Raw genomic sequence first — 24928 nt, forward strand, 5'->3', positions numbered from 1 at the left:
GGTGGCAGAGGGAGAACAGGTAGTGGAAAACGTTCCCAAAGATGATGAGTTCCAATAGCCGATTCATGGCTTATTCACTAAAGCTCTGGAGCAACTCGAGTGGCTCAGCTGGGCGGCTGCAGAGGCCAGGGTAGAAGAGCAGGATGACGTCCTACAGCGCCTGCAAGTTGACACGAGGTCACGGAGAGCCAGGACGAGTTTAAGTATATGCAAACATGCTGGCGGCGCCGCGTCGGGCCAACGAGGACAGCTCAGGACCTGAGGAAGCCAGTCCAGAGGTCGAGACCAGGGGCTAGCAGGAAAGCCTGCCCACAGCTCGGAATCCCTCCTCGAGCAGGTGAGAAACGAAGCCCCAGAACGGCTGACAGCAAAGGTCACGTGACGGACCCCAGTTCGACTCTAATTGGCTGTAGTGGCTCACGGCTTCTCCCGCGGCTGTCACGGTCCCTTCGGAAACTACATTTCCCAGAAGGCCCCGCAGGGCTTAGCTCTCCCTAGCTGGTTAGATGCGGGCCGTACCCGGTGTGCCCAGCCTCTACGGGGCTTTGAGAGGCAAGGAAGAAGGAGCCCGGGAGGCGAAACCTTTTGGATTAGAAGAGCCCGCACGCTGGAGGCAGGGAGCAGAGTCGCGGCTCGGCCCCCCTCCTTTTGCGCACAGACCTTTGGGAAATGTAGTAACACCTAGGTTTCTGGGGCTTGTGGCTCTCCCCTCTCCCCGGGGTCGTTCCTAATGGAGCGGAAACCAGTGGGGAAGCGGAGGGTCGCGGCGAGCCTTCCACACTGGCTCTTCCTTCTCCACCAGGTGGCACAGCGCGCGAACGTCTGCCCATCCACCTCCTGGTTATCCCATGCTGGGATACCCTTCTACACTATCGCCCTGAGAATTCTGCAAGCTTAGATTCCCACGAAGTACTGTTTAGAGGGATCTGCTGAGCAATGGGAAGACTATTTTAAAAAGAAACAAATGATGGCGGTCCTACATTACTCCCCCCCCTCTGTGTTGCTCCCCGGACGCTTTATGAGGGGACGCTGAACCATGGCGCTTCGCGTATGGGGGATCCATTTTATGTTTGGACTTCCCATCGGGCGCTGATTTCCGCTCCCCGGGGAGGGTCAGCTGGTCCTGCCGGTGTTCTCAACTCCGGGCTGCCCTCTTTTGGGCCACCACGACCGTCGGCTGTAGCCCAAGCCTGCCTTGGAGGGCATTCGTTCTGCCAGCTGCGGGGGTGACGGTCTTATTTTACTGAAGGGAAGCCTGAGGGTGTGGTGGGTAAAAGGTCGTTGACGGGTCCGTACGGCGAGTCGTGCCGTCCGCTCGCTGCGGCTGGAACGAATTCTGACTCCTGCCTCACGCCTGTCCTGTCCGCCTCGCGTGGTGGTGATCCCCTTTTCTCGGTTTTGCTGCCTCAGGTTAAGTCATAATCACGCCGGCCATTCGAACGGTCCCATCCCGCCAGTGTTTATTGGGAGTGTGCTTAGTGCCGGGCATTGCGCCTGGGGACCCGGGGTTGAAAGGGGGTGGGGTGGGGTGGGGTGGGGGGTCGCGGCCCCACCGATGGGGGAGGGGGACACGCGGCCCCACCCTCACGGAGTTTACCGTCTAATGGGGAAGACACTGGTCACAGCACACAGATAGGAGTAAAATGTCAAATTGTGGTAAGTAGAAAAAAGAAACAGGGTGCTACAAGAGAGAATGATGGAGGGAGCCCTAAGTCAGACTGGGAGATTCCGGAGAGGAAGAAATACCCGATCTGAGACCTGGAAGCCGAGAAACAGGAAGCTCTGTGACACCCAAGGGACGAGTAATGTAGGCGGAGGGAACTGCAAGTGCAAAGGCCCTGGGGTAGAACTTAGTGTTTTGTGATTTGGGGAACTGAGAGGGGGGCACCTCTCAGTTGGCTTAGTTGGTTAAGCATCTGCCTTTGGCTCAGGTCATGATCCCAGGGTCCAGGGATGGGGCCACGGGGGGGGGGGGGGGCTGGGTGTGGGGTCTCTGCTCAGGGAGGAGCCCATTTCTTCCCTATTTTTGCCCCTCCCTCCTTCCCCTCCGTCTGCTCTCTCTCTCAAATAAATTATAAAAATAAAATCTTTTTAAAAAGGGACGAGAGAAGCCTTTTGTGACTGGAGCACCGTGAAGTAGGGAGCGAGTAGAGCAAATAAAGGCTGGCCTCCCTTCCTCCAGTCTTGCCTCTTTGAAGGCAAGCATTGGCAATATAGAAAAATTCTCAAAATTCAAATACGGTTTTACTCCCTTTTGGAGGCTTCATTTCCCCTGCAAGTCAAACTCCTTGGGCCCGGTGCTCAAGGACCCGCATCACTAGATCTACCTTGCTCTCCAGTCTCCCTTTTTTGTCTCTGCTTGGTATGGTTCTCCCACGTGCTTGCTGAGCAGGCTGACTTCCATTCGCCCTTCCTGTCCTGGTCACAGAATTGCTTCCTCCATGCTCTTCTCTGGTGCGTGCCCCACACTAGCTATCTAGTGACTGGTTTGCCTACTAATCTCTAAGCTGCTGCTCTCAGGAACTTGTTTTCTTTGTCTGTATGAAGCAGAAGATGAGGCCAAGCAGTTGGCATTTTTATAACAAATTTCCACGGAGAGACTGAGTGGGACAGGTAGCCATCACTAGCCTCCACGTGATACCCGATGAGAAGGCGATGTGGGGCTCCTGTCCACAGCAGAGTAGAAAGCATCCAAAGGGGGCAGAAGACATGAGTAAGAAATCTGCACGTTTCATGGCCAGGCACTGTCTCATCCACTGTCTCATTTAACCCTCAGACAATTGTGGGTCTTAGATTCTTTTTGCAGGCAAGAAAGCTGGTGAGCAGAGGCTTGCCCAGAGTTCACCCAACTGGTAATGAGGAACCTTGGATAGCACCCTAGATCTTTCTGACCTCAAAACTTGAGGCCCTTCATGCTCCCTTTTCTTCTTTTGCCCCTATTCTGGGTCCTTTCACCAGCACAGGAGCCTGAGAAGTTTTGTTTTTTTTTTTTTTAAGATTTTATTTATTTATTTGACAGATAGAGATTGCAAGTAGGCAGAGAGGCAGGCATAGAGAGAGAGAGAGAGAAGGAAGCAGGCTCCCTGCTGAGCAGAGAGCCCGATGTGGGGGGCTCGATCCCAGGACCTCGGGATCATGACTCGAGCTGAAGGCAGAGGCATTAACCCACTGAGCCACCCAGGTGCCCCTAGGAGCCTGAGAAGTTCAAGGAACTGACCTCCAGGTGTCTTCTATCTTAAGTAAGTCATTTTCCCCCAAGAATATCAGATCTGGAACAGCCATTGCAGTGGGGCTCCAGCCCTTCCAGAAACCAGTGACTCATTTCAGTCTCTGCTTTTATTAGTATTTACAGGGCTTAGAAGAACTGGTAAGACTCAGATGCAGAAAATCCAGGAAAGAACACTCTTGGATTTGCTATCCTGTAGAATTCTGCCCTGTGGAATTCTCTGAGATGATTAAAATGTTCTACAACTATGCTGTCCAGTGTGATAGGGTTCCTACTTAGATAGTAGCTCGATGTCCTCACTCCCCTGGAAGTCTCTGACTCCAGGGTGTCCGAGACAGCTCAGTCTGAGACTACAGACCCATGGGCTAGATCTCCAAGGGCCCTCCAGATCCAAGCTCTCTACCTTAGCTGTCATGTCTAAGAACACACATCGGGGTACAAATGGATATGGCCAGTGCATTGTTGATCTCGCCACTGCAGCATCCTCCAAGAGACTGGCCCAGAGCGGATGCCAGGTTTACACTGGATGAATGAATTTACTTTCTCTGCCCCAGGCTTCTACAATCCCTCCCTATTATGTGGACGAAGGGCTTCCGCCTTCCAGGGAAGGTGAATGAAACCAGTGTTTCATCACCATCTCCTCCATCCTGACTTCCTGGGGTGTGTGCCAAGGTGCAGCTGAAAACCAGTGAGTAATAATTCCTTGGAAACCTGCTGGATGCAGCATTTTTATGTGACCATCTGATTTTTATTTTGAAACTATGCAAAATGAAAGCCCATATAAGCATCTGCTTTGTATGATTAGAGGCAGTGTGGTTCTGGGGAAAGAGGGCTAATCTCAGAATCACCCAGGACCTAACAGGCTCTGTTGAACAAGGGGCTCAGTGCCTCTTGAGCCCCAGTTTTCTCATGAGTAAAACCAAAACATCAGACTTGACTCTTCTTCCTACTGTTAATGTGAAGGCTTAAAAAATGGCTCACGCCCGCAGTGAGCCCACATGAAGTACCTTTCAAGTGATCATTTGCCTGAATCCGGTCTATTTTCATGGTTTCGTTTTTCTAACACCTTTCGCTTAACCCTTCTACCACCGGTGCCTTTCTCATTTGCAACGTTTTCACTAGTTTTTGGCTTCTTTGGATTCCAGTAGATCGTATTGGATGCTAGCCATTGAATCACCTGCTCCTTTGCCCTACCTGGAGCCTCTTAAATGCCCAGCATTCTGAACTCCCCGACAAAGCACTGAGAGAGGTTTCCGGTTTCCTTCCTCTTCCATTCCTCCCATTCCTACTTCCCCGGAAAAAAACCCCAACAAATCAGGAAAAATCCCTGTTTCTATTTTGGCAGTTAGCACTCTTACCACTAGATGGCGCATGTGTGCAAGTCATCAGTCTTAAGACAAAGACCTTTTTTTTTTTTAATGTTTTTATACTCCACCTCAATCCACAAAAGCTTTGAGAGGAATTATACAAGTACAAAATATGCAAAAGGATAAAATGAAAAGTTGAAGGGATTGGAGAAAACAGAGAAGAAGTGGGAGAGGTAACTCCAGGATGGGTCCTCGGAGGAAGGAGGACACTGAACAGCGAAACAAAACCCAGTGACTTCCCTGGATCTGTTTCCGTGGGTCCTTCCATGCAGGCCTATGATGGGATGGCACATGAGGGAACACAGTTCTCTGCGACGCGGACACCAGGTTACCAGGACCCGGTGAATTGACTGCTGCATGCCTTTGTATTTTCAAAAAGTGAAATCTGTACTTGTCCCCCACTGAGGTTTGGGTGGAGTTTGGGACCAGGAGGCTCTCCTTGAGGCTGTGGTCACAGTCCCCAGGATGGCACCCCATGACCACCCTGGCCTCCTGGTTTTCACACCCGGTGGGAGTCCTGTCCTCTTCCCCTCCGCCGGCCACATACCAGGGGGTGGTTTGTGTGACCAAAAGAATATAAGAGGAGTGATGGCATGTTGTTTCTGAGGTTGGGTTATAGAAGACATCAGACATCTCTTGGTGTCTCTGTGTCTTTCTTTGTCTCTGTCTTTCTATCAGATCATTTGCTCTGGGGAAAGCTAGCTGGTATGTCATGAGGAGCTCTCTGGAGAGACCCACGTAGCAAAGAACTGAGGCCTTCTGGCAATAGCCAGCATTCATTCGCTAGTCATGTGTGCAAGCCACCTTGGAAGCAGATCCTTCAGCCCAACAGACACCTTGACTGAAATCCTATGAGAGACCCCGAGCCAGACCATCTGGCTAAATCCATCCTTAGTTCTGCGAGATCTTAAGTGTCCTTTTCAAGGGCTAAGTTTTAGTGGTAGTTTGTTACACAGCAATAGCTAACTAATGCAGAGGCCCATGGAAACCCAAGGTTGCACTGGAGGTAATTTTGCATGGGTGGGTCAACTTGGTTTTAGAGGCAAGGAAATATTTCAGAAGCAATGTGTATGGGCTTTAAATCTGATAGACGTGGGCACCAATTCAGGCTGTGTCTGTGGAAAGACAGAAGTAGAAGTCCCCACGTGAAATGTCTGCAAAGGTTTCTTTGCAGGGTGATAAGGGCAAGGACCTCAATTGTCTTATTCACTGGGGCACCGTCATGGCCTAGTGCAGGGCCTGGCACGTGATGGTCATCCTACAAAGAAATTTTTTTTAAGATTTTATTTATTTATCAGAGAGAGAGACAGAGAGGGCATATGTGCAGAGGGAGAGGGAGAAGCGGATTCCCTGCCAAGCCGGGAGCCTGATATGGGGCTCAATCCCAGAACACTGGGATCATGACCTGGGCCGAAGGCAGACGCTTAACAACTGAGCCACCCAGGTGCCCCTCTATGACTCTTTCTTTAATGGATACATGAATGGTGAGCTATAACTCTGACTGAGCCATTTAATTTTCTGGAAGACTCATTCATTAAGCTCCTACTGTGTGCAAAGTACATAATGTTGGTTAAGCTTCCATGGAACTTTTGTGTCCTCTGCAGATGACATGCACTTTTCCCTCCATCATGTCTCCCCTCACTCTGTATTTTCTCCTCGGAATTCTTTATTATTTTTGTAGAGCCTTGCATGGGCTTTGGATTGCACTCTAAAAACATTCTCATGAGAGTAGTGTTCTTAGGCCGTCATGACAAGTAATTTCTGGTTAGGAGAAATTTTTCCAACAGGAGATATATCAACCCAAGTTACTGGATTTATTTTGTGTAGTTGTGTTTTAGGGCCTGCCCTAATTTTTTTCTTCTTCCTCCCACCCCTTTCTTAAAAAAAAAAAGGATCTGAAATGGCTAATGCTAAGTTATAGTAGTTCAGTTTCCCTGTAATAACTTTCTAGAGTCTATTTTCCCCCTTTCATCTGACTTGGGCACTGATTTTAACCGGATCTTCCCGTAACAGAAACATTCTGGGGGTGAAGGAGAATCAGTGATTTGCCTCAGACCCGTGTCCACCCTGCCCCCTCCCAAGTATAAACAGTCCTTCCTCGGTAGCTAGCTCTGCAGGACTTCCCTGTGCCCCCTCCGCCGCCCCCGCCCTGTCCCCACACAGCTATTATTTATTGAGTGCCCGCCACACGCCCATTCCTGTGTCATGCAGGTGTTACAAGCCTTATTGAATCTGCGCTGGAGACTGTGAATTGCCTTGCCGGTTTTGTTAGTCCAGGTCCTTCGAGGAGCAGACACCAGGATGGGATTAATTGTGTAAGGATTTTACTAGGGGAAAAAAATGCCTTTCAAAGGAAATAGCGAGACGGCTTAAAGGCCAAGAGAGCCATCAGACCCCAAAGGAAGGGGGCACAGGGAGACAATTGGGTACAAGTGTCCCAGTGTACCCTGCATTTTCAGGAAAATTCGGTCTCACGAAGTTCTGGGAAAGCTGTCAGGGAGTCCTTGAGCCAAAGCCAGTCAGCAAAGGAGTCGGGGCCTTGTGTCTCGAGACTGGGTCTGACTTTGCCGCCAACCATATTCAGTCACCGGTGGGGTACAGTGCATGGGAGGTGTGGCCAATGAATGTCAAAGCACAACAGCTGGTGTCCTCAGCTCCAAGCAGTAGAAGTCTGTGGGAGCCCACTTCTGTGGCTGCCCCCTCTCCCCGCACTTATTCTCCTTTCTTTTTAAGTAACAGAAGCCTGATTTGTTTGGGTGGCCAAGATGTGATGCCGAACTGGGAGATCTTAGGTCTCTGCCTTCCTTGCAACAGGTTGTGGCTCTATGAGTGTATATACGAGCAGCAGTGTTGGGATGACCTACCAGTAACGCTCCTCGAGGGGATCTGAGTCAGCCGGGAGGTGCCTGCCATCTCCCCTTCTCTCTGCCAGGACTAATGACAGAATGGCTGCTGCCTCGGCGGTCATTTTGTGCCAAGAGGCAGTTTGTTAATAATGGAAGGACAAATACACAAATAGCAAGAGTCTATGTCGCTAACGAATAGAGACCTCACGCGCACTCTGGATGGCCTGGTTCCAGACTTTAGCCTGAGAGAAACACCCCCCTTTTTAAAGGTCATTGTTACCTTGTGTTATAAGCAGGTAAATCTAATCCCAGTTGGTACAGTATCTAATCTTCACCATGCCTCTGCCATGCAGGCATATTTATGCCCATTTTACAGATGAGGAAAATGAAGTTTAGAATGAGTAAGTGTTAGATTTAGAGCCCGGGGTGGTATTGAGGATCCTTTGAGCTGCGAATAACAGAACAGTGTTGGTCGGTCTTTCCAGAAGACAAGAACTGCCTGGGAACTTGCTGAACACACAGATAGCCAGTCCTCTCCCCTGGACGTCCTCGTTCGACAGGTCCAGGTTAAGGTCTGAGAAGCTATTTTATCTGCGATGGACAGCCCGGCCCATCATTACCCTCTGGCAACAGGGTGAATCCCCTTGTGGGTGAGGACCGACACCAGGTAGCTCAAACAGCGAGGAGGCAAACGCTTCCTGTAAGAAGACTTCTGTGAGCCCAAGAGTTGTGTGGGGAGCTTGACAGAAATACAGATTCTGGGTTTTCCTTTCATAGGCTGGGAATCAGTAGATCTTTGTGGAACCTGGGAGCTGGCCCTTTTCAGATGCTTCCCCAGGGGATCCTGATGCTTCTGGTCCAGGGACTCTGGTTTCACTGCCGGGAGCACAGCCCTGGAGTAGGATGGGGCTGGGTTTGAGTCCTGAGGCTGCCCTTTATTGGCTGGGTGACCTGTGTGTCATTGGTTTTGTCATTTTGGATTTGAAGAAAATGGTAAGGGATACCTCACCGGCTGGTTGTGAGGACTCAGTGACATTGAATTCCAGTCTGTTAACTTGCAGTGTTATAGAAATTGACAGAGGGTTCAGTTATGGTGGGCAAGTTACACAAATCCCCAGGGAACCAAGGTTCCCAGGAGGGTGATCCTGGAGCTGGGACTCCCCCTTTCTCTGTGCAGCTACTTCTGGCCTTGAGAGCGACCGTTGTGCCTGTGTATGAAGAAGCTGAGTAAAGGTCTTCTAGAACATGCTCCTGTGTTCCCCCGGCTGCCACCTCCCTCCCTCTGGTCCCCTTCTCTGAAAGTCTGCCCAAGAGTCATCTGCACTCAATGGATCTGTCTTCTCCCCTCTGGCTCCCTCCTCAGCCCACTTCAATCCAGATGCTGACATCACTGCTCTGCTGAAGTGGTTCTCAGGGCTTCTGTGTTGCCAAATCGGAAGACAATTTTCATTAATTTTTTTTAAAGATTTGTTTATTTATTTTAGAGAGAGCAAGCGAGCACACCTGTGAGTCAGGGAGGGGGCAGAGGGACAAGAAGAGAATCTCAAGCAGACTCTGCACTGAGCACCAGAGTCTGAAGTGGGGCTCCACCCCATGACTCCGAGATCACGACCTGAGCCAAAACCAAGAGTCGGCCGCTCAGCCCTCCCAGCCACCTGGGCACCCCCACCAGTGGACATTTTAAAGTCCTCATGTCATTTGAGCATTTATTGCTGCTGTGTCCTTGTTCCTTCTTGGAACTTTGCTTTCTTGGCTCCTGGCACTTTCTTGTTCTATTTCTCCTTCTGTTTTGTGGTTAGTGCTTCTAGCTTCTGGGGAGCTCTGCCTCAGTCTTTGTCTTACACGCTCTACTCTTTGCTCTTTTAATCCTCTATTTGCCTCTAATTCTTTCCCTGGTATTCTTTCCCTGATCAGAGCCCAGTCATTGAGTTCTTCTAAGTCCCAGTGAGTCATCTCCCTTCATGGTCTCATGTAACCGTTTCCTTCCTTTCTCCACGGGATGGCTAAAATCAGGCCCAAAGAGTGCTCCCAGGTCTCCTTCACATATCATCCTACAAGGCCTAGTAATATCCTGGAAAATGGAAAAATGAGACCGGATTTGTTGTGGATCAGGACCCAGGAGGACCCTGAGATACACTTAATTGTTCCAACTTATACTGGTATTAGAGACAGAATCACTCTGCAGGCTGAGTACATAACCCTTCATGGCCTTAGCTGGGATTCTGAGGCTTTCTGTCCAGGTCATTACTCCTTTCAGGAATGGGAGCCATTCCCTTCTATCAGGGACTTGTTTGACTTTGGACCTAGCTTGTACCTTTCTGGTTTCAGTTTTCTCATCAAAGAAATGCAGGAGATGGACTAATTTTCTCCGAGGTTTCTTCCAACCACTAGCACCATCACAACCAGCTTTTTTATTTCACTCTCAGGAATCTATACAGAAAAAGTCTTCCAAGGGCTTAAAGACGTATGTATGCTCCCTCGTAATAACCCAAGGGCCTATCAAGAAGGGATTGTTTGGGCGCCTGGGTGGCTCAGTCTGTTGAGCGTCTGTCTTTTGATTTCGGCTCAGGTCATCATCTAGGGTCGTGAGATCCAGCCTCTCTTTGAGCCCTCTGCTCTTTCCCTCTTTTCCCTCCCCGACTTGTGCTCTCTCTCTCTCTCAAAGTAAATAAATGAATCTTTCAAAAAACCAAGGGATTGGTTAAATAACTTATGGTGTATACACTCAACGATGGCATTGCTCAAAGTAGGCATTCTGTTTGTTATTAGTCTCCTGGGAGATAAGGCGTGTGAGCCAGAATGTCAAGCAATGACTTTTATCAAGAAGGTCTTACTAACAATAACAATATGTATATATGTAAAGGCAGCTGAAGTGAATAGTGTGTTTAGAGACATAGTTGCTTTGCATTCTGGTACAAGGTCTCCCTTACTTTTCTCAGGCCAGAACACATAGGTCCTGGATTAGCACTGGTACACAGACCACACACTGAGTAGTGCTGGGGAGAAAAAAAAATTCCCCTCAAGTCTTCTAAGTTCTTTGACTGGTTTACTAATTAAATCGACACAGGGCAGACTAACAGAGCAAAATGAACCAAAAAGTGTTATAATGTGCATACCTCCTCTATCCGTGGAAGAGACTCAGCAAGACTGAGTAATCTGCTGAAATGTCCAAAGCCATCGTCTTAAATACCATCTTCAGTTAGAGACAAAAGAAGATGATGGGGTTGGGGAGTCAGATATGGGAGGTCACCAAGAGAAGTAGAGTGAGTAAGGGTAGGGTTGTCATCCAGATTTAAATCCATGTCTTCTCCATTGATAAGAGCTTCTAGAGATCTAGGCTCACTGCCTGTCCCCCACCCCCCATTTCTTGGTACAGCTAGGGAGCCATCCTTACAAAAGGAGGTTTCCCTTATATAAAAAGGTAACTTCTATTTGGTTTCAGAACTTCTCTTGTGTCTGCATTTTCTTAAAAATAACCAGTTTAGGGCACCTGGGTGGCTCAGTGGGTTAAGCCTCTGCCTTTAGCTCAGGTCATGATCTTGGGGTCCTGGGATTGAGCCCCGCATTGGGCTCTCTGCTCAGCGGGGAGCCTGCTTCCTCCTCTCCCTCTGCCTGCCTCTCTGCCTACTTGTGATCTGTCTCTGTCAAATAAATAAATAAATAAACAAATCTTTAGAAAAAATAACCAGCTTAAAATAATCAGTATGCTAAAGAGACAGATCTTGGGGTGACAAAATTTGCTCCCCTGCAGCATCATCACTCAAGCTTCACAAAAATAAAGTAGCCCCACTTTTGCAGGTACATAAAGATGTCTCAGATGCATTGTTTAAAAAAATATGCTGCAGAGCAGTATGGTGTTTTCAGAAACAGGGATCTATACAAAAAGGGATACCTAAGTGCACAGATGGGCCAATAGATGCATAAAGCATTTCTGAAAGAAGTTTTGAGGAATTAACTGTACTTCCATCTGAGGAGTGAAGCTGGGATTCTGGGGTGAAAAATCTCTTTTTTGTCATATATCCAGACTGCTCTTTAGTGGGTCATCTCTGGTACAGTGTCTAGAATCTGTTCCGATTGTTCTGTGCCCTTCTTGACACAGTTGTTAAACATTTTTGTCTTTTATCTTTTTTTTTTTTAAGTGAAATCTACACCCAGCGTGGGGCTCAAACTTACAAACCTGAGATCAAGCTTTCTACCAAGTGAGTCAGCCAGCCACCCCAGTTGTCAAACATTTTGAATGTAAATCCTCTTTTACCCTTTTTTTTAACCTATGTGTGTATCACTATCATATTTTTAAAAGATTTTATTTATTTATTTACGTATTTATGTCTTTATTGAGAGAGTGTGTGCATGAGTGGGGGGAGGGGCAGAGGAAGAGGGAGCGAGGATCTCAAGCAGACTCCTTGCTGACCATGGAGCCCCATGTGGGACTTGATCTCATAACCCCAAGATCATGACCTGAGCCAGAATCAAGAGTTGGTCCCTTAACCGAGCCTCCCAAGTACCCTTCACTTTCACATTTTTTTTTTTATTTTTATAGATTGATTTATTTATTTTGTGTGAGAGAGAAAGAGCACATGGTGAGGGAGTGTGGAGAGAGAAAGTGAGAGAATCTCGAGCAGACCCCCCCGATCCCCGCCACTGAGTGTGGCGCTCAGCTCGGGGTTCATCCTCACGACCCTGACATCATGACCTGACCTGAAAGCAAGAGTCGGTGCTTTAACCAACTAAGCCACCCAGGCGCTCCCCTCACTTTTGTACTTTTAAAACAAATTAGTTACAGAGCAAATCCAGATGCTTCTTGAGTCTCTATTTGCTGATGACAAGTCTCCATTTTTCATTTTTTATGAACATTCTATCTGTTCTCACCACTAGGCCCATGAACAAGGCAGTTCTCTCCGTCCTGTGCCTCGGAGCTCTTCTCCCACAGCTATGTTCACAGTAAGTCATTTTGGTTCACAGCTTAGAGATGAAGATGGCCCAGGGGCCAGAGAACTGATTACAGTTCTAATTTACAATTATACAGTGATTTTTCACACTGCTCATGGAAGTCTTACTTCCTCTCTGTTTGCGTTGGATAGTTAGAAGGGTCCGATTTGATTGAAGTAGTCTAGGCTGTGATTAGCGCAAGACTGTGGCAGCTTCAGTTGAACTGGGAAGGATGGGGCAACAAATGCAAATTATTTCCTCAACCCACACAACTGTGTACTTACTGTGTGCAGCCGACCCTGTGTGGAAAAGGGAACTGACTTTTCCTTTCCTTTGGAATGGGAACTGTTGGGACATCTAAGTGGCCTCATTAAACTCAAGATGCAAACAGCCGGTGCCGCTGTAGGAGTCTGGGGGGACCTGAGACAATGTCCCTGGAGTCTGAGAGTTTTTGATTCAAATGCTCAAGGCCTGTTTACTGTGGTTTTTGATGGAATTAAAAAAAAAAAAAAAGGTTTGCTTTTAAATATATTTTGTCTTATTTCTGTGTTAGAGAGAATGTGGTTGGCTCTTGCCCCTGGTTCCTGGGGAACAGCCTCTCAATCCTTAGAAAGTCCTCTGAGTAATGAAAGACCCTTTGTTATCTGTTGTAGGTCCTGGGAATTTATACTTGTAAGGTGACTCAGAGTGGGGACGGGCCAACCCAGAAAGACCAATGCTGTGATTAGAGGGTGGGGCTTTGAGCCCTGTGATATCAGCTTGACCCAGGGAAGAAAAAAGGGGTGTGGCCAATGAGCCAAACAATCATGGCTACGTAATGGAACAGGACACTGAATTTTGGCTGAACGTCCCTGGTGGAAATGCTCTGTGTATGGTCACACATACACAGAGTGTAGGAGAGGGGTAACGGGTCCTGACTCCAGGGGGAGAGAACATGCGATCCTCCCAGAGGCACCCCCTCTCCTGTATGTTTCTTCCTTTGGCTGGTTCTGATTTATCCTTCTCCTGTATAAAACTACTTATAACTATGGAAGTTTCCCGAGTTTTGTGAGATGTTCTAGTGAGTTATCAGATCTGAGGGTGTAGTGGGAGCTCCTGAATTTGTAGCCAGCAGGTTAAGATGTGAGGGTGGCCTGAGGACCCCCAAACTTGTGGTTGGTTCTGAAGTGAAGGCAGTCTTATGGAGCGCTGTGCCCTTGTAAATTCTGGCCCAAGTCTGGTAGTGGGCCTTAGAAGTCATTGCAATTTTCCTATGTATTTTAAGAAATTTAAAAATTAAGATTTGTAAGAGTAGTGCAATGAATACTCATAAAGCCTTCACTTAGAGTCTCCAGTTGGTTTTTCATTCCAATATTTGCTTTATTTCTCTCCCTTCTTACATTAAACTTACCCCCCCCCATCAACCAGTAAAAAGTTATAGACATAACATCCCCAGACACTTCGTGGCATATACTTCCTGAGAACCAGGATATTGTCCCACATAACTCCAGTGTCATGATCACACTTAAGAAATTTAGCATTGATATCATAAATACTCTCTAATATATCGTATTTGTTTTCCTATTGTCCCCCAAATATTATAATAATGCTTTTTCTCCAGACTTATGATCCTATCAAGGGTACATATTATATTTGATTGTCATTTTTCCCTCCTTTAATCTAGATTCTAGAACTGCCCTCTAGATGTATTTTATTTTTGTCTTTCAGGACATATTTTTGAAGGGGCCAGGCTACTTGTCTTGTATATTATCCCATGATCTTGATCAGTCTGACTGTTTCCTCATGATTAGACTCAGACTATATATCCTTGGCAAGAATACAAACTTGGTGCGGGCCGGGTGTGCCCAACGACCCAGAGGGTGTCCCATAGGATGAGCCAAGAGGGTCCTTGGCTTTGCACAGGATAGAAAGCAAACATGAGCCAAGAGGAAGTGGGAGCAGAGTTTACTGAAGATTGAGAGAGAGAGCAGATACAGACAAAGCATCTGGGAGACTTGGAAAGGATAGACGAGTGGGTGTCATCTTTGCTTGGGACCTGGGGTTTTTGTTGAGGATGGTGGTCTGATACACCTGTCCTTTCAGGCATCTAGGAACTGGTCAAAACACAGACAAGTGCTCGGATGTCCTCCTTAACTCACACCCTGCAACCAGGAGTTGTAGTGTCCAGGTGTCTGGAGTTGGTGGTAGAATGTTCAGGATGACCTCAACCAGTTGCTCCTTAGTTGTTATCTACTGGGCTGGAAGACTCCAAAGAGATCGGTAACTCCTTGACCTTTCCGAGGAGAACCTACATCATAGGTGTGATAAGGCATGTGTGAGATGCGGGTGCATGTCCTGGCAAGAATAGAGGCAGGAAAACGAGCAAGAAGTAGTCCTTTGTGGGGTCCCTTCAGTTTTCCTGTCTCAAAGTTACGTAGATGATGAAAGGTTTGGGCTGGAAAAGGGATAAAGTACATCAGCAGATATGCCCCACCGGGCACGTGGGAGAGCTGCGTGGGCCCAGTGGTGCGGATGTCACGGAGCAGGAATGTTGGGCGGTCGCCGGAAGCTCCTCCTGTCTTCTCACTCTTCTGACATCATCTCATCCCTGCCCACCCCACGGTTTAGCAGGTTCTCACATGTCCACCTCCAGCACAGACCGCCTCCCCAAACCCAGTCCCCTGTGTTCATCTCAAAGCTGTCTCTAAGGTCCCTCAAACCCAACATGTTCAACACCGAACTCTAGAGTTTGTACACCAGCCCCTCACTACGTGTGCTCCTTCTCTGCTCTCTGCTGTCTCCAGGAACGGCCGCACCCCCACTCAGTTACCTGAGGTGGAAACCTGAGCCTTGTCCATGACGCACGCTTCTCTTTCCCCTCCTCCTGTAGCCAGCCCAGCGCCCACTCCTGCTGTTTTGGCCACTTAAATTCCTGTCTGATCCATCCACTCTCTCTGTCTTCTGTGCCACTGCCTTAGTCTGAGCCCCTACCCCCCTACAGTCCCCTAACTGCTTCTCAGGTTTCCACTGAGGCTCCCTTCTGAATTTGCTCTCCACAGAGCAGCCAGAGTATCTTATTAAAATGTAAATTAAAAAAAAGACTTTATTTATTTGAGAGAGAGAGAGGTAGAGAGAGAGCATGAGAGCGCACGCACAAGCGCACAAGTGCGTGGGGGCGAGGGAGAACTAGAATCCCCACTGAGCGGGGGGCACCCTTGGGGCTCCATCCCAGGACCCCAAGATCATGATCTGACCCGAAGTCAGATGCCTAACCCACTGAGCCACCCAGGCGCCCCAAAATGTAAATTTTCTGATTCATTCCCTTGCTTAGAATCCTTCATTGTGTTGAAGAACAAAAATTCAACCCAGTGAATTTGAAGATGTAATTGGCTTTATTAAGTGGTTCATGAACGATCTCCTCTAGCAAGTACGGCCTTGTTTCAAGGAGTCGTACAAAAGGAACCTTTTCATAGATAGGAGGATGGGGCAAGAAGGTTATTAGCCAAAGAAAAGAAAGGATTATTTCTGATGAGCACATCTTTTGAGGGAGAGGGGAAGGGCATGACCGGGTTGTTTATCCTGCAGTTGACCTCACTGGTACTGATCAGGAAATTTCCCATTGAGGCTAGAAGGTCTCATTCCTGGGATGGGTTGAAACTGTAATGAAGTCTTGGCTTGCTTTTGGGAGGTGGGGGCCTGGGTGGGCACAGATGAACCCACTTGAGCTTGTTTCTTTTTTGAACCAAATGGATCCTCATTGCTCTTTCAACAAAGACCGAAATCTTTGCTAAGCCCTCTGGCCCCTATGTGCCCTGTTCTTCCTGGTGCTCTCTGCTCTGTGGCCGTACTGCCCCCCTTTTCAGTCTCTTTGACCCCAAACAACTTGTCTCCTGTTCCCTGGGATGCACACCCATGTGTCTCACATGTGTTTTCCCTTCACATCTTGTCTCATTAGCCCTTTCCCTCTGGGAGTCTTCCCTGTTATACAATCTTAGAGCACTCTGTTTTTCTCCCCTTTTAGCCCGCATTATAGATCGTGTTTCTGCGGTCCTTCCGTGTTTCTTTAGGATCTGTCTTCCCCACTGCCAAGTGCTCACGGGCAATGCCCGTATCTGACCTCTCGGTCGCCCCAGCATGGAGGGCACAGTGCTGCAGTCGATAAACACCTGGGTGTGCGGGTGTGCAACCGGCCTGCCAGTGGGCCTCCCGAGAATTCCAAAGGGTATGCGTGCTCATGCAAATGCGAGAGAATTCATTCCACACTCTCTTACAGTCTTGGTAAGTTTGATAAAATATTATCTATTTTATCTGCTCAGCCTGACTTCAAATGTCCATGGGGAAATTTTTATTTCAAAGCAGTTCCTATATTTAAACTTTGAAAAGGAAGAACGAAGAGCGTTTCTCCCATCTTCCCACTACGTCTTGAGCCATCTAAGCTCGGAGGGGGGCCAAGGCAGCAAACGAAGTAAGAGGCCATTGATATGCAAATATGCCATTAAGATCGGAGGCCCCACCCCAGAACTCCATCTCCGTTCTTTCCAAGTCAAAGCCAATTTGCATTTAAAAAAAATGAATCTCCCAAATTTGAAATTATTCTTCAAAGCTAAAATGCATGGAAATTAAACTATTGAAAATATTGAGCTTTCAATATAACACATTGCTATTTTGGGGGGAGAAAGCTGACTGTCTTTCAGAAATTAGGTTCTCTCTTGGCTTGTGATGGGCTACTGGGTTAGGGATGGACACTCTTGACCTAGGACGGCCCACAGTTTCTCTGGAGCATAGACACACCGAGCAGTTAAGGGAGGGGCTGCTGGAGACATGGTCACACTGGACTCTTCTCTTTCGAGTTATGGAAACTGAGACTCAGAAGATCACTTGATGTATTTGAAATACAATCTAGTCTTCAGATCACACGTACCGAGCACCTCTCTCAACGCTTCTTAAGCTGTCAAAGGGCTGTCATTCTCTGTAGAGCAGAGACCAGACCTGCCAAGGCTACTCAGGCCCGCTCTGCCCAACAGATTTCACAGGAGCTTTGGAATGTATTTCTAATCTCATAGAAAGGAAGCAAAGCAAATTCCTTCCAGGTAATAGCAAGAAGGTGGGGGAGCCCTTCATCTGTCCGGGTGCCGAAACCGGGCTTTACACAAAAGCCCCCAGGTGCCATAAAATCACTCCGGTGGCTGGACGCCAGGGTCAGAATTGATGACTTGAGAGTCAGAGGAGTAAGTAGAGCTGCTGTGATGAGCTTAGAAAAATGGGATGTGGCCGCGGAAGCCCAGAGCCTGCTCACTGCAAACCTCCGCTCTGGTCGCCAGCACTTTCCCCTCCTGCTGACGGATGATGGGCCGGGGGCTCCCACACCAGCGGACAGCTCCCATCTCTGCTTTGAGCTTGAAGCCATGTCACTTTTGGGATTAGAATGTTGTTCTCTGATTCAAATGATTGCTTTCTTCTCTGCAACAGGCTCACGGCAAGGAAGCATGTGGTAGGCAGGACAGTAAGTTATGCTGTGCACCAGCTCTGTGGTCTTTAGCAAAAGACTCCTCTGACCCTCAGTTTCCCCATCTGTAACCACAGACCCTATCTCATAGGGTTCCCATGAGAATCAAAATGAAATACTGTAATGGGAAATCTTTAGCTTGGTACCTGGTGTCAAAGATGAACAAAGCTGGGCACTGGTTGAAAGTGGTGGGCGCCTGGGTGACTCAGTGGGTTAAGCCTCTGCCTTCAGCTCAGGTCATGATCTCAGGGTCCTGGGATCGAGCCCCGCATCGGGCTCTCTGCTCATCAGGGAGTCTGTTTCTCTCTCTCTCTGCCTGCCTCTCTGCCTACTTGTGATCTCTCTCTCTCTCTGTCAAATAAATAAATAAAATCTAAAAAAAAAAAAAAAAAAAGTGGTAAGGACTGATTTTAATCAGTAACATACTATTGCAAAAGAGAAGAGTCCAGTGTGACCTAAACTCAAACTTTGGTTTGTGCAACCATGACTGGGTGTTTTCAAGGGAGAATGAGGGGTTAAGGAGAGGGATAAGCAGGGGTGGGGTGGGGGGCTCAGTAGAGTAAAGACAGTGAAAATTTACAAAAAGTTGGGGGTGGGGTTGATCCATGTGAAACCTGTTTGCTCCTCCACTCCAACTAAGGCTGGAGACCAGAGCCCTGTCTTCAGGTGTCCTCTGGAAGAAAGGGTCATTTCTTTTTGAAGCCTTGGATTTTCTCAGGCAGGCAGTTTAAGGGGATCTAGGGTCATCTCAGGGCTGCAGCCCTGATGGTGTTAGTGTTTGCTCAAGTCTTTATAGGCCCAGCCAAGGGCCTCGCCGACAAGAGGGCTCAGCTGGAGTTGGGTCGGGGAGAGAGTCTGTCACTGCTGGGCAGCGGTAAAGAGAGAAGGTAGTTATTATTCATCTGTAAGTAAGTTAGAAGAGGGACCACGTGCGGGAACACTGAATGGGGACACTGCATGGGACAGGGTCTGGAGATGCTGTGTGAGTCACTGCATGTCGCTGTGGGGGACACCGCGTGGAGACACAGTGTGGACTTTTGCCCGAGGGTGCTGTGCGGGGAACGCTGCCTAGGGATGGTTTGTGGCAAACAGCACCTTGAAAGTAGAAGCCCAAGAAGCTGGGGCCGACTCTGCTTTTGTAACCTCGGGGAAAATGTTCAAGCAAAAATATGAAAGGGACCAACGTTACAGGACAGCTTCTGATGGCCTGTCCACATCCTGGCTGAGCGGGCTCTCGGATCCAGGTGTGGCTGACTCCAGGGCTAGTGAGCGACCATCGCCGCAGTCCTGCGGGACGTCCTTCACAGTGGAAGGTGGGAAGTCCTGGGCAGTCCAGGGATACACTTCCTGATTCAGCGGAGGAGTGGGCAGGGGAGAGTTAAGGTGAAGGAGTTCTGGCCCAAGCTATGGCAGTTGCTCTGAAGGCACATGCCGCTTCCCGGGAGTGGCTCTGACTCTTCACTGTGCCCAGGCTACCAAGCACTGGGACCCAGGAAAGCCTGCATTCGAGCTTTAGAAATAAATAGATGCACACATTGTCCTACCCAAAATCTCTCTACCCCATGGTCAGCAATTTTCGGCCACTGCTTCTAGTCCTTCTTCGGAAAGCCTGATATCCTCTGGGAGGAGCATAATGAAGTCCTTTTATAGCTCTTTCCATGTCCCAGGCCCTGTTCCAAGAGAATTATATTTATTAACCCATTAACTCCCCCCAGGAGTCCCAGAGCTGAGAGCGGTTGGTATCTTTGTCTTAAGAGTGTGGCAACAGAGGCACAGGGAGGCCTACTAACCTGGCCAGGGTCACACCTTTGTGACAGGAAGTCAGCTCCTTATCCCTGCTTTAGGCCATGGTGTGCATGACGGCTGTTGTTCTCCCCATCATGAAGTCGAAGGGTCCCAGCCCTTCTGTGAGCCAAACCCTGCCCCTCGAATCCCTGTAGAGCCAGAGTGGGCAGGTGGTGCCAGTTAGCCAAGGGACTCTAACCTAGGATGTGGGGCAGAGAGGATGTGAGGTTGTGGCCACGGGCTGCCCTCTTGGAACCCGGAGGGTCAGGTGTGCCTGGGAAGGCAGCTGGAAGGGGCAGGTGAATAGAGCCCAGCAGGGGTGACCATGAGAGGTGGGTCCTGACTGTATTCTTTCCCTGTGGGTCCAGGTGTGGCTGACTCCAGGGCTAGTGAGCGACCATCGCCGCAATCCTGCGGGACATCTTTCACAGTGGAAGGTGGGAAGTCCTTGTAACCAGTCTCCATAAGCTTCGTGGCTTTAATCAACACGAATCCATGGTCTGAGAGTCGTGGAGATCAGAAGTCCAAAATGAGTTTCACGTCGCTGAAACTGAGGTGTTGGCAGGGTTATACTCCCTCTGGAGGCTCTGGGGAGGGTGACCCTTTCAGCTTCTAGAATTCCATGCCAGGGCTCCTGGCTCCTTCTGTCTTCAAAGCCAGAAGCGTAGCATCTTCAGCTCTCTCTCTGCTTCCCCCTGTGCCCTGCTTTCTTCTCTGACTCAGAGCCTCCCATGAACCTCTTTCTGAGGTCTGTTGTGATTACCCTGGGCCCACCCAGCTAACCCCGAATAACCTCCCCATCTCAAGAGCTTACACTCAGTCCCAGCTCTATCAGGTAACATCCATAGGTTCCAGGGTTTGGGATGCAGATGCATTTGGGGGGGCCCTTATTCAGCCTCCCACACTGACTGTCTCCTTGGTGGGCCATGCCCGGCTGGCAGGGCGGCCGCCCTGGGGAGGAGACGTTCTCATCCAGCGTCCCCTCCTTGTGCTGGGGCCATGCGGTGGAACACACAGCAGGGATGACAGTGATGCAATTGACTACAAATTCTGGAGTCCTGGCTACCGTTCAAGGACAGGCGTTGCCCTGAGAGCCACCTCCATCTGCTGGAGTCATCGTGTTGCCACATTCCCAGCCCCTCTAAGCCTAACCTCACACCTTCTCCTGAGAGGCGGTCCGGGCTATGCTGGCTTGCAGACTGTGGCCAGGTGGAACTGTTTTTGTTGCACAGAATTGAAAACGGGAATTTGGTCTCCATAGTTTCCTGATTCTCCTGCTCCTTACAGAAATGGGGTGAGGGCAAGGAGGTAGGATACAGGCTTTTCAAGGGAGCCAGAGGCAGAAAACTGGTTAGCCCAAAGAAATCAGTACTAATGCATTACAATAACATTCTCCACAACGACATAATACTGAACACTCATTGGTATTGAGTGATAAGCCCTTTATTTACATTGTTACTTATTTTCTCAAAACTGATGAAGGTAAAATTGAAACAGGACAAGAAAATATACAGTAAAATATAAGTTCCTCTCCCACCTGTCTTTGTTTCCTTCCTTAGAAGCAAACGTTGTTTCTTATATGTTGCGTCTAGAATTTTTTTAAATCCGGGAGCAACCACACGTGGGCACGCCCTTCAAATAACAAAAAATGGTTGCATCTCATACATTTTCTACAGCTCCTTGCTTTTTTGCATGTAACAGTATATCTTGGTGATTTGTCCATGTTAGCCCAAATAGATTTATTTTATTTATTTATTTTTAGAGCTGCATGGCATTCCGTTTTATGGATGCGTCATAATTTCTTAAATCACTTTCCTTTTAAGGGATTTTTATGTCGTTCCCAAGTCTTTTGTTCTTACAGAGAACAGGGCAATGAAAACCTTTCTGTGTATTTCTTTGGGTGCAAGTGTGAGTTTATCTGTAGAAGAAATTCCTTAAAGTAAAATTGCGACGTCTTGTCTCTTTAGTCCTCACAGCAACCCTGGGAAGCAGGCACTCTTGTTATTTGCACTTAATATACAGGGAATCAGACATACAGAGAAGTTAAGTAACTTGTTCAATAAATTACTAGCAGAGATCAGATTAAAACTAATTCTGTTGAGCACTGTGGAGACTACAAAAGGTATCAAGAACCTGAGTCTTCTAGAGACTCTAGACTTTTCTCTCCTTTTTTTAAAAGTAAGCTCAACACCCATCGTGGGACTTGAACTCACAACCCTGATTTGCATGCTCTACTGACTAAGCCAGTCAGGCGTCCCTAGACTTTTTGATATTAGAAATTTGTCTTTTTTTTTTCTTTATTTTTTTAAAAAAAGATTTATTTATTTGACACAGAGAGAAAGAGATCACAAGTAGGCAGAGAGGCAGGCAGAAGGAGAGGGGGAAGCAGGCTCCCTGCTGAGCAGAGAGCCCAGTGTGGGGCTTGATCCCATGACCCTGGGATCATCACCTGAGCCAAAGGCAGAGGGTTAACCCACTGAGCCAACCAGGCGCTCCTAGAATTTTTTTTTTTTTTTTAAAGAAAGCATTCTATTTTCTTTGCTTAGGACCATATTAATTATATTAATCATGATAGGAGAGGTTATGCTGCTATAACAAATCAGTTTTCAAATCTGAGTATTTTAACGAGACAAAAGTTTATTTTTTGCTCTTGCAAAGTCTGATGGAGCCTATGGTTGCTGTCCTGCATCGGATGATTCAGGGACCCAGGCTCTCTGAAATATTCCCAAATCCACATACAACTGTCAGTTTCCCTCAGGAGGGAAAGAAAACTAAGAGGTATGTAGGAGGCACACCAGCTCCCACTTACCTACGGGCTTCAAGTGATGCAAGTCACATTTGTTCATGTTCCATTTACTAAAACCATTCATATGGCCCCAACCCAACTGCAAGGGAGACTGGGAAGTAGTCTTCCCTTGTGTCCAGGAAGAAGAAAAGGTACGGTGAGCCTTAGTTCAATCATATTTGTAAATAACCCATCCACCTTGAACAAGGAATTAAGGAATTTTAAGATGCTTTGCTGTACAATGTGCATAAAACTCCCATTTCCGTTTCCTAAGGAAACTTAAGGAAGGATTCATTTGTCTTTCAATGTCTTGAGAATCAGAACCATAGACATAAATTTTTTTCTGATGTGACACGGGTCTGAGACTAGAAAAAAATGTCCTAGCATCATTTGAGTTTCATTAACAATATTAAAAATATCAACGTATTAAGTGATTTACTTAAATTGGGACAGACTCAAGATTATTCATCCAATGTGTTTCTCACTTACTTGATCCCACAATGCTTTTTTAAGAAGGAGGCAAAGAAAGTGAGGTAACTGCAGGAGTTCTAGCTTCCTTTGTGCCTAATTCGCTTCCATCTTGTTTTTGCTATAATCATACTAAATGAGGTACTTACAGGTTCTTAATCAATAGCTTTGGAAATTACAAATTATTTTAGTGTTTTGGTTCTCTGAAAATTGTTTGTTGCTAACATTTCAGGGTCTAGCCTTCGGAGTGTGTTGGAAATGTGCATGTCTCCCATGGGACCAAGGATAGTGCAAATGGTTCCCAGGAAGCTGGGAATCTGTTGCTTGAGGGATGTATTGTTTCTTTCAGTTGCATTGTGTTCTCTGGGAGGATGAGTGAGCAAAGATGAGAGTTGAACTGAGATGAGAGTTGAACTGATTGAAGGCTGGGGTTCTCTTGGGTAGAAGAACTAAGGGGGTAGATGTTAAAGAGTTAGCAAGGATGGAGGAAGGCATGCTTCAAGGGGTCCAGACTGAAGAGGGAAGAAGATGAGGTGGAAATTTTGTAAGAAAAGCAGGAGTCCTGGGGCCAAGGAGTGTCAGTGAGATTCAAGAAGAAGTATCATGGGGATAGGGAATGGGGTGAGAATGGAACATGGGCAAATATTGTTGAAGTCAAGGAGCAGAGTCAACATGGAGGGCTCGATGGGTCTTCTCTGCGAATATTGAATTCTCCCAAGATTTTTTCAGGAGCGCTAAAGATAACCAAACTGTAGAGGCATGAGCCTCAAAGCAGAATAGTGAAAATGTGGTGATCTGCTAAACTGTTCACAGTGGGGTTTTTTTTTTTGTTTGTTTGTTTGGTGGGCAGAGAGCTATTGTTGGCTATTTATTTATATACTTCTCCATTAATTGGCTTGTCATAATGACCAGAATTAGCTTTTGTGGTCTGAAAGCAAATCTATAAAGGTCTAGAAAAAAAAAATTGAAGATGACTAGAAAAAATTAAAAAAGAAAATTGATGGTCTGAAAGAAGTGCTTGCCACATCGTAATTGGTAATTAGCAACATTACCACTATTGTCTTGGTTAATGGCAACACTCTTCCTGCTAGCATCTAGAGCAGACTCCGTCTCCTGATAGAATTCCTGCAGCACCTTCTCCTCTGTCTCCCAAATTCCATGCTGGTGGTGGGGAACGGAACTCCGCCATGCAAGTGTTCCCCCTCCATGCTCGCTTCATCACGCTTCGTACTGAGTTGTGCGCCTGTACTGTGCAGTGATAAGATCCTGATATTTGGATCTGGGCTCGGGGGAGAGAGAAGACGCCCTGTAGGTCCCATAAGCAGCTGTCCCTCCTCTTCGTTAGCAGACGTGTGTTGTCACTGGTAGATAGCCCTGGTTTTCTACCCAATGTCCGTTCTCTGATTCTTCTCTGCTAACAGAGTCTTGATTTTGATCAGGTGGCAATGTGCCCAGGTTCTGTCCTCTTACCTTCTGACAGGGATTGGTCTGGAGGTGGACCCTGGGACTCAGCTCTGGTGAATGAGATAAAGGGATGTCTGCCCAGGCTTCTGGAAAACTACCTCTCTGGTGAGATAGAGCGGGCATTTAGCTGTGAGCCCCCTGGGTTCTTGCTTTTGTGCTTTAGCCTGAGAGGATGATGAGGATGTGATGGCTTGTCGCAGCCCTCCCAATAGCATGACTCGAGGATGGCAGAGTGGAAGGATTCCAGGAGCATTGCTTCTTGGGGACATTGAGTTGCCCCTCCTCCAAACCACTTTTGAATTCCTTTAGTAAACCATAAACATTCTCATGGTTTAAGCTATTGTTGGGTGGGCTTTCTGTTCCTGCAGCTGAAAACATTTCCAGTGGTGCGGGACCCTGTGCTGGAGGGGCTGGAGGGGAGGTATCCAGCTGAACTGGATACTCCTCCTGCCCTCCGGGAGCTCACGTTCCAGTGGAGAAGCACCTCTTTGTGCTGCATCTGGTCCTGAATGGAGCGCATGGTCAGTGCTGAGCAGGGAGGTTTGCTGGTGCAGAAGGGTCAGGCGCCTGGCC

The 24928-nt window shown here is 47.8% G+C and overlaps 1 long non-coding RNA gene across 2 annotated transcripts in view; it reads left to right on the forward strand.

Moving 5' to 3' along the window:
• Window positions 1–1112: 1112 nt before the first annotated feature.
• The window catches only part of LOC132022758 (uncharacterized), a 103112-nt gene continuing 79296 nt past the window's right edge, over window positions 1113–24928 (forward strand). Inside the window, exons 1-4 of one of the 2 annotated variants that reach the window (XR_009405697.1) lie at window positions 1113–1410; window positions 3781–3914; window positions 11579–11638; window positions 12315–12380. This is a non-coding gene — a long non-coding RNA (uncharacterized LOC132022758). The remainder of the gene's footprint in view (window positions 1411–3780; window positions 3915–11578; window positions 11639–12314; window positions 12381–24928) is intronic. The other variant, XR_009405698.1, reaches the window with a different exon arrangement.

This window comes from Mustela nigripes, chromosome 7, assembly GCF_022355385.1.
Source record: "Mustela nigripes isolate SB6536 chromosome 7, MUSNIG.SB6536, whole genome shotgun sequence".
NCBI lineage: Eukaryota > Metazoa > Chordata > Mammalia > Carnivora > Mustelidae > Mustela > Mustela nigripes.